Source organism: Mustela putorius, unplaced genomic scaffold (genome assembly GCF_011764305.1).
Source record: "Mustela putorius furo isolate JIRA1106 unplaced genomic scaffold, ASM1176430v1.1 tig00003942_pilon_pilon_pilon, whole genome shotgun sequence".
NCBI classification, from domain to species: domain Eukaryota; kingdom Metazoa; phylum Chordata; class Mammalia; order Carnivora; family Mustelidae; genus Mustela; species Mustela putorius.
Genome location: NW_025422087.1, coordinates 17,699,635 through 17,712,724, shown reverse-complemented (window position 1 = coordinate 17,712,724; position 13,090 = coordinate 17,699,635). Strand labels below are relative to the sequence as shown.

Sequence of the window (13,090 nt, the reverse complement as noted above, 5' to 3'; positions counted from 1 at the left end):
ATTCAAATATGTTTAGTTATAGCAGAGTGACAATGAGTAGTTCCAGAATATTTCCCATTGAAGGTAAGTCTGTGTAATGGGCCTGGGTGTTTAACAGAGAGGATGTGATCAAATAGAACAGAACAGGGTTGGATTCTCCTCTCCTGGTTTGAGATACCTAGATATATAAGTCTCTTGGGCCTCTTGGACTCAGGCAGCTTTTCATCCATCCATCCATCCACCCACCCAACAAACACATGTCAGGTACTTCCTACTATGTGCTTGGCTGGATGCTAAGGATGAGAAGGAGATCAAAGTTGAGTAGGAGGGACGGACACCTAAGAAGATGATTAGGCCAGCAGGTCTGGACAGTGAGCACCATGTGTGCAGGGAGGGGGGCTTGAGCTGGGGCCACTCGCTCAGTCTAGCAGAGGGGCTGCTTTCGGTGCTTCTGCACCCGGTACGTCATGGACCACGCATAGTCCAGCTCCAGGTTCCAGTCGGACCTGGACTTGTGTCCGGATTGTGGCTCCCTCCTGCCACTGCCTGGGGCACAGGACACGGTCACCTGTGTTTGCTGTGGCTTCCGTATCCCCATGCAAGACTTTAAGGGGAAGGTCGTGAACACCTGTGTCATGTTCAACAAACTGGGGACAGCCGTGCCTGTGTCAGTGGAGGAAGGGTTCGAGTTCCAGGGACCCGTGGTTGAGAGGCGCTGCTCTCGATGTGCTCACAAAGGAATGGCCTAGCACACCAGACAGATGTGCTCAGCCAGTGAGGGGCACACAATCTTCAATACCTGTACCAACTGCAGGTTCCTGGAGAAGGAAGACTCTTGATTTTTTTTTCCTCCTAGGGAACTCAACAATTATCATCTTCTCCCTTGGGTGGTGAGGGATTTGGGGTTCTTAGAGCCTTTGTCCATCCTAGTTGCAATGTTTTGTTCCCATAGAAGAAGATTATCATGTGGGTATTATCATTGTCCCTAAAGTACACCTACTCGAGTTGAGTTTCCTATCAAAGTTATATTTTTCTATAGGAGGCAGACATATATGTTTTATTTATAATCTGTCTTGTTCCGAAAGGAATTTAAATGAAGTCACAGAGATATATTTATTCTTTCAATAAGTATATCAGCTACATATATATATATATATATATATATATATATATATATACAAATTAGTATATGAGAAGGAAAAAGAAAAAAAAACGATAAAAAATGGAGGCAGGAATGAGACTAATAGAAAAAATAATTATAAGTATTCCACCACTAACTCTATTTGGTTCTTGAGTTTAGAGAAACAAAATGTAGGAATCTGGATAGTGGGAGATTGAACAAATAATTTAACCAGATCTCTTTGTCTTGAGCTTGGACAACGAGAACTCCGATACTAAGGGATTACTACTGAGACTGTGGTTACTACAGTTGAACGTTTTGGAAATTTTTTTTTTTAAGATTTTATTTATTCTTTTGAGAGAGAGAGAATGAAAGAGAGAATGAGAGGGGAGAAGGATAGAGAGAGAAGCAGACTCCCCACTGAGCAGAGAGCCTGATGTGGGACTCGATCCCGGTACTCTGGGATCATGACCTGAGCCGAAGGCAGTTGCTTAACCAACTGAGCCACCCAGCTGCCTGTAAATTGTTTTTTTTTTTTTCTATTGATATAAATGTAATATATATTCATTATAATAGATTCATATGTAGGAAGGTGGGGAGAAAAAGTAAAAATTACAAGGAATCCCACTTCAGAGACATACTTGTTTGTTTGTTTATTTTAATAGGTTTTACTATACATGCCGAGATGTGTCTTGTTTTTTATCATTTCGACCAAAAACTTAAAAGGGAAACACTTTTTAGTGTGGGCACAATAAACATACTCAGATTAAAAAAAAAAAAGAAGAAGAAGATTATAACAGAATATGGCATCACAGGAATATGGGATGGAGAAACCCAACTCAGCTTTGAAATGGGAAGAGGAAATATTAGATAGGTTTCTGGAAGCTGTGTTGGTCACTTAGAAAGGGGGAGGGGGAACATTCCAGTAGAGGGATAGGGCGACCAGAGACAAGGAAAGACATACCTTCGGAAAACCCAGAGTGGCAGCTGTGCTGTTTTTTTGCCAGAGGCAGGAGGATCCAAAGTTGAAAGTACCTGTCAGAGCTGAGACACAGTAAGATAACAGAGGCCAGAAGCCAGACCAAAGGTTGGGCTGGGCCCGGAGAGAGCAATCCTGAAGGATTGAGCGACAAGACTGCAGTGGCAAGCGGGAGTCTATTAAGGGTTGGAAGTGGTGGGAGGGAGCTGCTGGGCATTTCCGTGCATTCTGGCTCAGTTCTATTTAAAGGGCTCTCAGGGTACCACAGCTTAAGCTGAGGCAGCTGAGGGTACTGCTCAGGTGTAAGCTGCTGGCCTGAGGGTGGTGTCAAGGACAGCAAGCTTTAATTAGAGATGCCGCAGAGGAGCGCATGTGCTGAGTGCTCGTTAATTAGGGCCTCACAAGTGATTTAACAGACGTACCACGTCCAGCTCAGTTAAGAAAAATGGTAAATATATATATAACTTTATATATAATTTCACTGTCCCTGAATATGAACTGGTTATTTGCATCATTTCCAAGAGTGATTCCCAACTTTTTCAAATAGAAAGATCACTTTTTTCCTGCTTTATTTTATTTTTTTTTCTTTAAAGATTTTATTTATTTATTTAAGAGAGAGAGAGTGAGAGAAAACATGAGCAGGGGAAGCAGCAGAGGGAGAGGGAAAAGAAGGCTTCCCATTGAAGGAGACTCCTCAGTCCCAGGACCCTGGGATCATGGCCTGAGCCGAAGGCAGACACTGACTGAGCCACCCAGGCAACCCACTTTTTCCTGCTTAAAAAAAAAAAAAAATCTTTACAATAGAAAATTTGGCACAAGACAAAAAGAAAAAAAAAAAAAACACCTGAATCTCTATGTACTCATCACCCATCTTGCTAACATTTGCCAAGTTGCTTTCATCCTGTCTTACCATCATCTTCCTACCATTTCTTTAAACATGAAATACCAAAACCATTATTCCAAATAACACAATTAACAGTAATTCCAGAACATATTCTAGTGCTCAGACTGTGTTCAAATTCCCCTAGTTATCTCAACTGTTTACTTGTCTATTTGTTTCAGTATCTAATCAGGGTTCATACACTGCATTGGGTTGATATGTCTTTAAACCCCTGATAGTTCTCCCACTTATTACAAATTTTGTTTTATTTTAAAGGTTTTTATTTATTTATTTGGCAGAGAAAGAGAGAGCAAGCAGGCAAAGCAGCAGGCAGAGAGAGAGAGGGGAAAGCAGCTGAGCAGAGAGCCTGATGTGGGGCTCGATCCCAGGACACTGAGATCATGACCTGAGTCAAAAGCAGAGGCTTAACCTACTGAGCCACCCAGGTGCCTCCCCCTGACATTCTTTTATTATGCCACTTATTTGTTGAGAAAACCAGGCCATTTATTTTGTCCAAGAGATTTATTTATTTAGTTTGGAGAGAGAGAGAAAGAGTGAGCCAGGGGAGAGTCAGAGGGAGAGGTAGAGAGAAAATCCTCAAGCAGACTCCCCACTGAGCACAGAACCTGATGCATGGCTTGATCTCAGGGCCCTGTGACCATGACCTGAGCCAAAATCAAGAGTCAGCCACTTAACCAACTGAGCCACCCACGCACCCCAATACCAAATCATTTCTGGAGCACAATTTCCCACATTCTGGATATGGCTGATTTAATCTTTCTGGTGTCATCTGATCCCCAATTTTTCAGAAGCACTTTTTAAACTTACAAACTTTTACAGATTTTCTTCTTCCCTGTCTTGCTCAGCTCAGACTACCATAACAAAATACAACAAACTGGATGGCTTAAATAATAGCCATTTATTTCTTCACAGTTCTAGAGAATGGAATTCTAAGACTAGGGTGCCAGTAGGGTTGGGTTCTGGTGAGAGCTCTCTTCCTGACTTTGCAGGTGGCTGCCATCTTGCTGTGTGCTCACATGGCTTTGCCTTAGTGTATGCACATGAAAAGAGATCTCTTTTTTCGCTCCCTACAAGGTCACTAATCCCATATGGGGGGGGGTCCCTCTCCCATAACCAATTCTAAACTTAATGACTACTCAAACGATGCACCTCAAAGTACCGTCATATTAAGGGTTAGGGCTTCACATCTGAATTTCTGGGGGGACACAAACTTTCACCATAACATCCCCCAAGCTCAAGCCACAATCTACACACAATATGGCTGCTTTTTTCCCCCTGCAGTCTCACTGAGAAAATTCAGAATGACAAAAAAAATCCACCTTGAATTCCATAATGTTTACAATCTACAATTGGATATTATTAATGACCACAGAATTACAGAAAACCTGTAGGTATTTCACCATTGCTTTAATCTGTCTATTATCCATCAGTCTTTCTCTCTTTCTCTCTCTCTCTGTGTGCATATGAATGCTGCCTTTGCAAAGCTTACCAGAAGAAATGTTAGTTCTAGAAAGGGACTACGGAAAATACTTGTTTTTGCAAAATAGCCTGAGACAAAGGTCATTCTATAAAGGAGTTATGTCTTTTCTTTTTAAATGGAAATTAGCGATTTATCTTAAGAAAGTTATTGAGAGCCTATTTCATTTATTTGCATAATGATAAAATGTGCCAGCATTTCTCCTCTTCGCTATCATCAATGAATAGAGACACACAAAACCTCAGGAAAAAGGCATAAAGGGCACCCAAGCATCCTTTGGATCTCCTTTATGAACCAGTCTGCTTTACAAAATGAAGCCGACACTTCTGTAAAAACAGATTTCTATAAAAATCTCGTGTAATCAATAAATCCTATTTAAATGCATGCTAAGCAATGTACTACTTCCTTCTTGTGTGGTAGCTCCTTATTATGTTATCTTAACACAGAGACACACATGCCTCTCTACTTCCAATATCTGTGTTTAGCTACTCCATAAACAGAACAACATTGTACAGGAAATGGGAACGGTTCCTGATAACTTCTTGGATATGGGGGTTGAGAAAAAGGAGAACTATAGGATAATTCTCTGGTTCTGGCCTTACTGTCTAGAAAAGTCATTGACAGAGATAGAAGAAAGCCTTAAAGCCGAGTTGCCTTTTAACATTAAACATTTTCAAAACAGAGCAAAAATCTCCGTGATTGGTTTTAAGATCTGATATCAGACTGAGCTAAAAGAATTTGTTAAATATTTACTAAAGCCCAGACATAATAGAAAGAATTCCAATGACCTCCAATGGAAGCACTGCACACAAAGATGAGCTTCCCAGATTGGTAATGCTTTACACAGGCTTTCATACATCATTGTTTGGAGAATGGAATGTGTCCCATGGGACTCCACTGGGAGTGGACACTTGAAATTTCGTGCCTGGTTTCTCCTGGACTTTGCCTCATTTACTTTTCCCTTTTGCTGATTTTAATCTGTGTCTGTTTGCTGTGATAAACTATAAACATGACTATAACTGCTTTTTTGAGTCTCATGGGTCCTTCTAGTAACTGATGGAATTTAAAGGTGGTCTTGGAGACTCCTGACACAGAATCTCAGAGACAAAAATTTGGATGGAGAAGACAGATTGGAGTAAACTTGAGAGTGTCCTGAAAGACCATGAATTGCATAGGAAAGCAGAAGGGTTACGATAGTTCTAGGTACCATTTGAAGCATATACTGAAAGTTAGAAGATAGACTGGACTTAAAGTTGATCCTATAAGCAAAGAAAGGATGAGTCTGTTGAAAACTCCAGGGAGAGATCTTCAAAAGTTTTAGACAGCATTCAAGAGTAGATCCTGATACAGATGCGATCTTAGCTCTCACCTCATGTCTGTGAATGACCTTGAGACAGAAAAAGATTTTTGACATGGAAGAGAACTGGCTCCATTGCTGGATCTCCAACATTGCCGAACATTTTCAAAGAGTTCTAGGACAAAGCAGGATAAGGTTAATGTCTTATAGATAAAACAACTAGATAGTTCCATCCTAGTCAATAAAATCAGGTAAAGGATCCTCTAATTTTACACACTTGTGGATACTATGAGCAAAAATGTCACGGGACAAATTTTTTTTCTGCCAACTAAGGAACTGTAGGAAAAAATAATAGGTGGGACATGGACAAGGACCCCAAGCTTTAGGTTCCTTTTTGAACATCTGCAAAAGCATTTCATACTATCTTCCATAATGATTTTATATATGACTATTGTTTGCTTTTTTCCTCAGGATGTATAGATTCTTTTCCTTGTCAGAGAGTTATGGCTCTGAAAAAAATTCCTTGTTTCTGTGTTCCCAACTTTGGGAATTGTAATCCATCTCTCTGATAATCTCTCTCTCAGGAATACCCATTTTACTGGGAGTACCACTTAAAGAGCTTTTGCAAAGCCTTTCCACCTGAATACGTTACAATCCACATCATCCCCAGTCTTTGGAAAATTGAAAAATACAAATGGAACTCCAAACTAAAATTAGCAAGACTCTCAGACCTCTGGAACATCCATGGCCTAAGGTCTTGCTACCGGTTTTAGTGACAATGAGATCAACACCTGGGGTTCATCAACTGTCTCTTTATAAGTAAGTAAAAAGGTGACCCACTTCTAGAGATACCACTTCTGATCCTAGACTATGCTCTATTTCATGCAGATTTGTCCCCAAATTCAAAAAGTCACGTAACACACCCAATTTTAGCATTAATAGGTATGGGCAGCCTTTCTTCAACATCTTTTTTTTTTTTTAAGATTTAATTTATTTATTTGACAGAGAGATCACAAGTAGGCAGAGACAGGCAGAGAGAGCAGGGAAGCAGGCTCCCTGCTGAGCAGAGAGCCCGATGCAGGGCTCGATCTCAGGACCCTGGGATCATGACCAGAGCTGAAGGCAGAGGCTTAATCCACTGAGCCACCCAGGCACCCTCTTTAACATCTTTCTAAACAACATTTCTATGACTTAAACCCTGAAAAAGTGGTTTTCTGAAAGAGACATTGGAGACAGATAGACTTCAAATGTCAATAAAAATAACCTTATTATCTGTATCTGTCAAAATATGGATGCCTGACTGGCTCATTCGGTTAAATGTCTGCCTTTGGCTCAGGTCATGATCCCGAATCCTGGGACTGAGTCCCACATCGGGCTTCTTGCTCAATGGGCCTGCTTCTCCCTCCTTCTGCCACTCCCCCTGCTTGTCCTATCTCTCTTTCTGAAAAATAAATGAATAAAAATCTTTAAAAAAACTAAAAGAAAGAAAAGAAATGACTAGTACTGCCATAAAATTCCAAAGGGTTGGCTCTCGGATTTATGTTTCTCAAATAAAAAGATCCAAGCTGTCCCCATATCACTGGAAGACTATCCCAGCTGGAGGCTATAAATTGAGGATTCTGACAATCTTCAGGAGGGAGGAGACAGCTTCTGCCCTGTACCTAGATCAAGCAGACAACAGAGTAAATTGTTCCTGCAACTTGTACCCAAGACTCTCAAAATAAAATCCAGATTTCCAGAGCCACAGGTTATGATGCTTTCATTTGCATGTCTTGCTCTTTGTTTTCCTAGCTAGTTATTCTTTCCTTTTTAAAAAAATCTGCTCACAGGTACATGTTAACCCTTAACTGTGACACCCATATGGCCTCTGTCTTAATGTTGCCCTTTGCATCCCTAGTCACTTCTTGGTGAGAGCCCAATATCTAGCTATAATTTGCTAATGATTTGGCTAAAACATACAATAAAATCAACTGTTGGCTTTGTACTCATTTTTCTTTGGTTGCCATCTACTTTTCTTCAGTCTGGTTCCCTTGTAATGAATTGGTTGGTTTCCTCAACCACTTGATGACTTTTTAGATGGCAAACACCAAAAAACTCCAAAAGCCAAAAATCTGAGACTTACTTTCATATCATATCTTGGAAGGAAACATCCTATTTCCACTGAAAACAACACCTGGGAACCTTTTTTAGGAAATGGTCTATGTAACTGAGTGTTCCCAGAACAAGACCTTGCAGAAGGACTATGAGACATATGGGCCATGGGTCTTGGAACATATTTGAGCTGCCCTACTTTTGCAGACCTTAGCCGAGAGGCTCATTGTTAAAGCCCAACTTCATGCTTCTTTCGTTCAGATCTAATGATCTGTCTTCTATAAATCTCACTGGCTAGTGCCAAACCACTCTTGTCAAGAACTGCCAAAACCAGATTCAATAACTTCATAGGAATATTTTGGCTGATTACTGATCATTGGGAGGTTCCCAATAACTAGGATTAGATTTGTGGCCAAAAAGCCTATAATTCACAAGCCAGATAGGGATTTGTTATCTCGAAAAATAGATCCCCACCTTCAAATAGTCTCTGATACTACCCAAAGTATCTTTGGCTCATCCATTTTCCCTTTGGGAAGAAGAGATTGTGAGGTAACTCAAAAGCTGAGCCTTGATTTGATGCCCCAAATTGTAGTCATTAAGGAGAATTCAGAACAATTTCTTCTTCTTTGAGACTCTTTATTTTATGTCTGAAATAAGGGCGCCCAAGTCTGGGAATTTTTATACTTCATTGCTCATCCATTGACAAGGGAGCTAGGCAATGCTGCTATGGAGCTACCATAGAAGTCCTTACTGGAGAAATTTATAAGATTGGGCAGATGGTGATTCACAATAGAACAGCCCCAGGATATAATATTGGCCTTTCAAAGTGGAACATGTGCTATTTTAGGAGGAGAATGTTATACTTCAATGTCTATAGATCTGGAGAACCAGCATAGAAATTAGGAAAGTAGGTAATTAACTAATATCTCCATTTACAGTTCTGTAAACCACTCTGTTTGGAATCGACTCTTTTCTCTGGGACATACTTGGCTCCCAGCTTACTGTGGACAACAGAACTCTGACCATTGCCCCTCTGTTATTATTAGTCATATTGTGGTGTTTGAACACTCGTGTGCACTTGCTGTTCCATCTAAAGATCTAACAAATTATCAGCCAGCAAAAAGCCATGTATCAGTTTCTATTACTGCCATAACAAATTACTTCTAATTTGGTGGATTTAAACAATGCAACTTTATCACATCACTATTGTGTAGGTCACAAGTCTGGGCTAGTTTGTTTCCTCCACTCAATTTTCAAAAAACTGAAGTCAAGGTGTTGGCAGTCTCGACTCCTACTGGGAGGTTCTGGGAAGAATTTGCTTCCAAGCACATTCAAGTTGTTGCCAAAATTCATTTTCTTGTAGCTGTAAACCAGAGGGTCCCGTTTCCTTGCTGGGGGTTACCTAGAGACTACCCTGAGCTCCTATAGGCCTTCCTTTTGTCCTTGCACATGGGTCCCTACTTCTCAGAGCTGGCAATGACATGTCAAATCCCTTTTGCATCTGGGATCTTCCTGGCTTTCCCTTCTTCTGTATCTCCTGTGCTTCTAGCTGGGGAGACTTCTTAGCTTTTCAGGGCTCTTGAGGTTATACTGGGCCCACCAGATAACCCAGAATAGTCTTTTTTTATTTTAGGATCAGTAACCTTAATTATAATTGCGAAGTTCCCTTTGCCATGGAATATAACACATTCCCAGGTTCCCGGGATTAAGGCCTGGACATCTTTGAAAGGCCATTGTTCTGCCTACCACAGGCTGGAGAACCTGAAGAGGTTCTCATCAGAGGTAGCAAAAGTCAGAACCTGAAACGTGATCATGACACCTCAAACATCACTGCAGATCTGCATTGCCCATGACTCTGGAAGGTAATGGTTTATTCTCTAGCTCAGGTTGAAGAATGACCACAAGGCAGCACTAATGACTGAGGCCCCTGCCACAATGCAGTCTCATGGTCTGGAAGGCCATTCATGGAGACAAGCAGTTTTCTTATGTGTGCTAATGGCTTTCTTACCACAATAATAATTTGCTTACCCAAATAGACAACTTTGTTGATCAAGCACGAGTGTGCATATCAAGATTTGCATTAAGGCCTTCTCTTTGCTGTGTCCACTAAACTTAAACTATTATGTCAGGAACTGCCTAACTAATCCAGATCCTTCCCTTAAAAGATCATCTCTTCAATTCTTTGAGCCAAGACCCCAGAGAGCTGTAAATATTCTTCCTTAACTTCCCCTGTTGAAACACCAAGACTCTGACAATATGGTGCTCTCTTTTCTGCAGTAAGTTTAATAAACTCAATTTTGCTTGTTCAGTAGGTTTATCTGATGAGCCCTGAGGGGCAGTTGATGCCTCCCTATAGGCAGCCCATCTTTCTTTGATTCCTGGGAGGCCAGAGTGGAGTGGGGAGGGGGACACAGCAGAGACTCATGAAGGCCCAGAGCCAACATCGGTATGTTTAGCTTGTGTCACTGATGAGATGGAATGCCTGAGGGTCCCTGTCTGCACAGCTGTGGGAGCTCTGCCATCCTGTGACAGATCTGCACAAAGTCTCAGAATCCATCTTATTGGCACAGCGGCACACACTCTGGCCCACGGTGAGCCTTCAATTGTCTGAGGAGAATGGTGTTATGTAACTGTGTCATTCAGGCATGGGGCTGTTCTCAAGCCTACTTTCCCCCACAAAGCTGAGTGACTTCGAGGGAGAAGAATGAGGAAACTATTCTGTCTTTGATCCTTTACTCTAGAATAGCACCCAGTTGTGGGGGATTGGCAAGGCATTGTTCACTGGGCTGTGAGAATTTGAAATTAGTGTTCCCAGCTTTACTCCCACAGAGAAATATGGGCAGGAGTTCAGAGGATGGGACAGAAGGGTTTAGAGGTGTTTAGTCCTAAGGACTTCCTAGAAGTCTGAAGTAAGGTCATAACTATGTCCAATGGAACTAAGAATTGCTATTACCTCTGACAACTCAAGGCATCAGTTTCCTTTCCAGAAGGTTCAGATCTTGGGAATAGGCAAAGATGGATGTGTGGGTGAGGGGGGCAAGGATGGCTAGATGCTTGACTTCTGTTTGTGGACTTGTGACTACTCCCTAGAAAAGAGGAAACTTCTATTTCCCTAGTGGCCTGTCACTGAAACCCATTCCCTCATCTTCTTCTTTCATTAGAGTGAGATTCTGGTCCCTTGGTTCCAGGGCTCATAGGCAGCTACTCTGCTGGGATGGGACTGAGGTGGGTGCTGTGTGGCCCTGATCTTTGGGGCTTTTTCTAAGAGGGGAGGAACTGAGATGGTATCCGGGCCACAGATGCTATGGAGACAGGCTCTTGGGTAGCATTAGTCCTGCACACTGTTTGTTACTCTTCCATTTTAGAATAAATAGCCCAAAAGGAAGAAGGCAAAGGAAGCAGGAGTTCAGAGATCTGAAGCACTGGGGCTGTTATGAGCTGAATTGTGTACTCCCCAAATTCATCTAAGTTCTAACTTCCAGAACCCCAGAACGTGACTGTATTTGAAGGCTGGGTCTTGAGAGGGTAATGAAGGTAAAACGAAGTCATTAGGGTGCGCCCTAATCTGGTGACTGGTGTCTTGATAAGAAGAAGAAATGTGGATGCAGGGAGAAGCCCATGTGGACACTCAGGGAGAAGATGGTCATGTACAAGCTGAGGAGTGAGACCTCAGAAGAAACAACCCTGCTGATGCTTTGATCTCAGACTTTTGGCTTCCAGAACTTCAGGCAAAAAAATCTCTGTTGCTTAAGTCACCCAGTCTGTGGTACTTGGTTAGGGCAGCCCCAGCAAACAAATGCCAGAGCTTGAGGTTGTGGATGCCTTGAGGGGCTGGGAACTTAGGGTGCGCCATCAAACTATCAATTACTCTCAACTTGGGGCCTTTTCTTTTCTTTTTTATAATTTTTTAATAAACATATAATGTATTATTAGCCCCAGGGGTACAGGTCTGTGAATTGCCAGGTTTACACACTCCACAGCACTCACCATAGTACATACCCTCCCCAATGTCCATAACCCAACCACCCTCTTCCAACCCCCCACCCTGGCAACCCTCAGTTTGTTTTGTGAGATTAAGAGTCACTTATGGTTTGTCTCCCTCCTGATCCCATCTTGTTTCATTTATTCTTTTCCTACCCCCCAAACCCCCCACACTGCATCTCCACTTCCTCATATCAGGGAGATCATATGATAGTTGTCTTTCTCTGATTGACTTATTTCGCTAAGTATAATACCCTCTAGTTGCATCCATGTCGTCGCAAATGGCAGGATTTCATTTCTTTTGATGGCTGCATAGTATTCCATTGTGTATATATATATATATATACTACATCTTCTTGATCCATTCATCTGTTGATGGACATCTAGATTCTTTCCATAGTTTGGCTGTTGTGGACATTGCTGCTATAAACATCTGGGTGCACGTGCCCCTTCGGATCACTATGTTTGTATCTTTAGGGTAAATACCCAGTAGTGCAATTGCTGGGTCATAGGGTAGCTCTATTTTCAACTTTTTGAGGAAACTCCAGACTTGGGGCCTTTTCTTATTGTGGTTTTCCTTCCTACCTGCCCCTTACTATTTCCTGTTCTCACTCCCTTCTGTCCTTTTTACCACCAATGTTCTTACTTTCAGATTTGAATATGCAACAAGTTTTGACTCAGAGATTAAGAGAACTGATTCATCATTTATTCTTTATGAGTCAAAGCAAATGCAAAAGAAGAAAGAAAAGAGGAAAGAAAAGCAAGTAAGAAAAAAAGAAAATAAAAGAAAGGAAAAAGGTAAAATAGCAGATAAAATTAAACTTAAAACATCACATAAAACTCCCTTTGAGGGCTACCACAAGCCCTGGTGAATTGAACAGGGGTAGGGAGAATGGATATTTGGAATGGCAGAAGGGTATAGCTTTTCTTCAGTGTTAGCAGAACATTTCTCTGGAGGGAAACTTTAAGCCACCTGATTCAACTTTCTTGCATCTGAACTGTTGATAGGATTTCCCTCAGGTGGTTGACTGAATTTTCCTTCCTCTCTGGCTTGCGTGGAGGAGCCCTGGTCAGTAATGGTGTTTGGAGGTGCCACGCCAGGTCAAGACAGGAGAGACACTCCAGAAAATCACAGCAGTGCTAAACTTCACCCCAGGCATCTTCCTCCATTGCTGCTTTGCTTTTGGTATGTCTGAGGAGGGTATGGAAAGGAATCAAAGGATTTGGGTATGTCTATCTGCAAGAGTTCCATGTTGCTCTTTGCC

The 13,090-nt window shown here is 41.7% G+C and overlaps 1 pseudogene; it reads left to right on the top strand.

The window, feature by feature from the left end:
* The first annotated feature begins 446 nt into the window (after window positions 1–446).
* On the top strand, window positions 447–818 carry LOC101675638 (annotated as a pseudogene).
* Window positions 819–13,090: the final 12,272 nt, after the last annotated feature.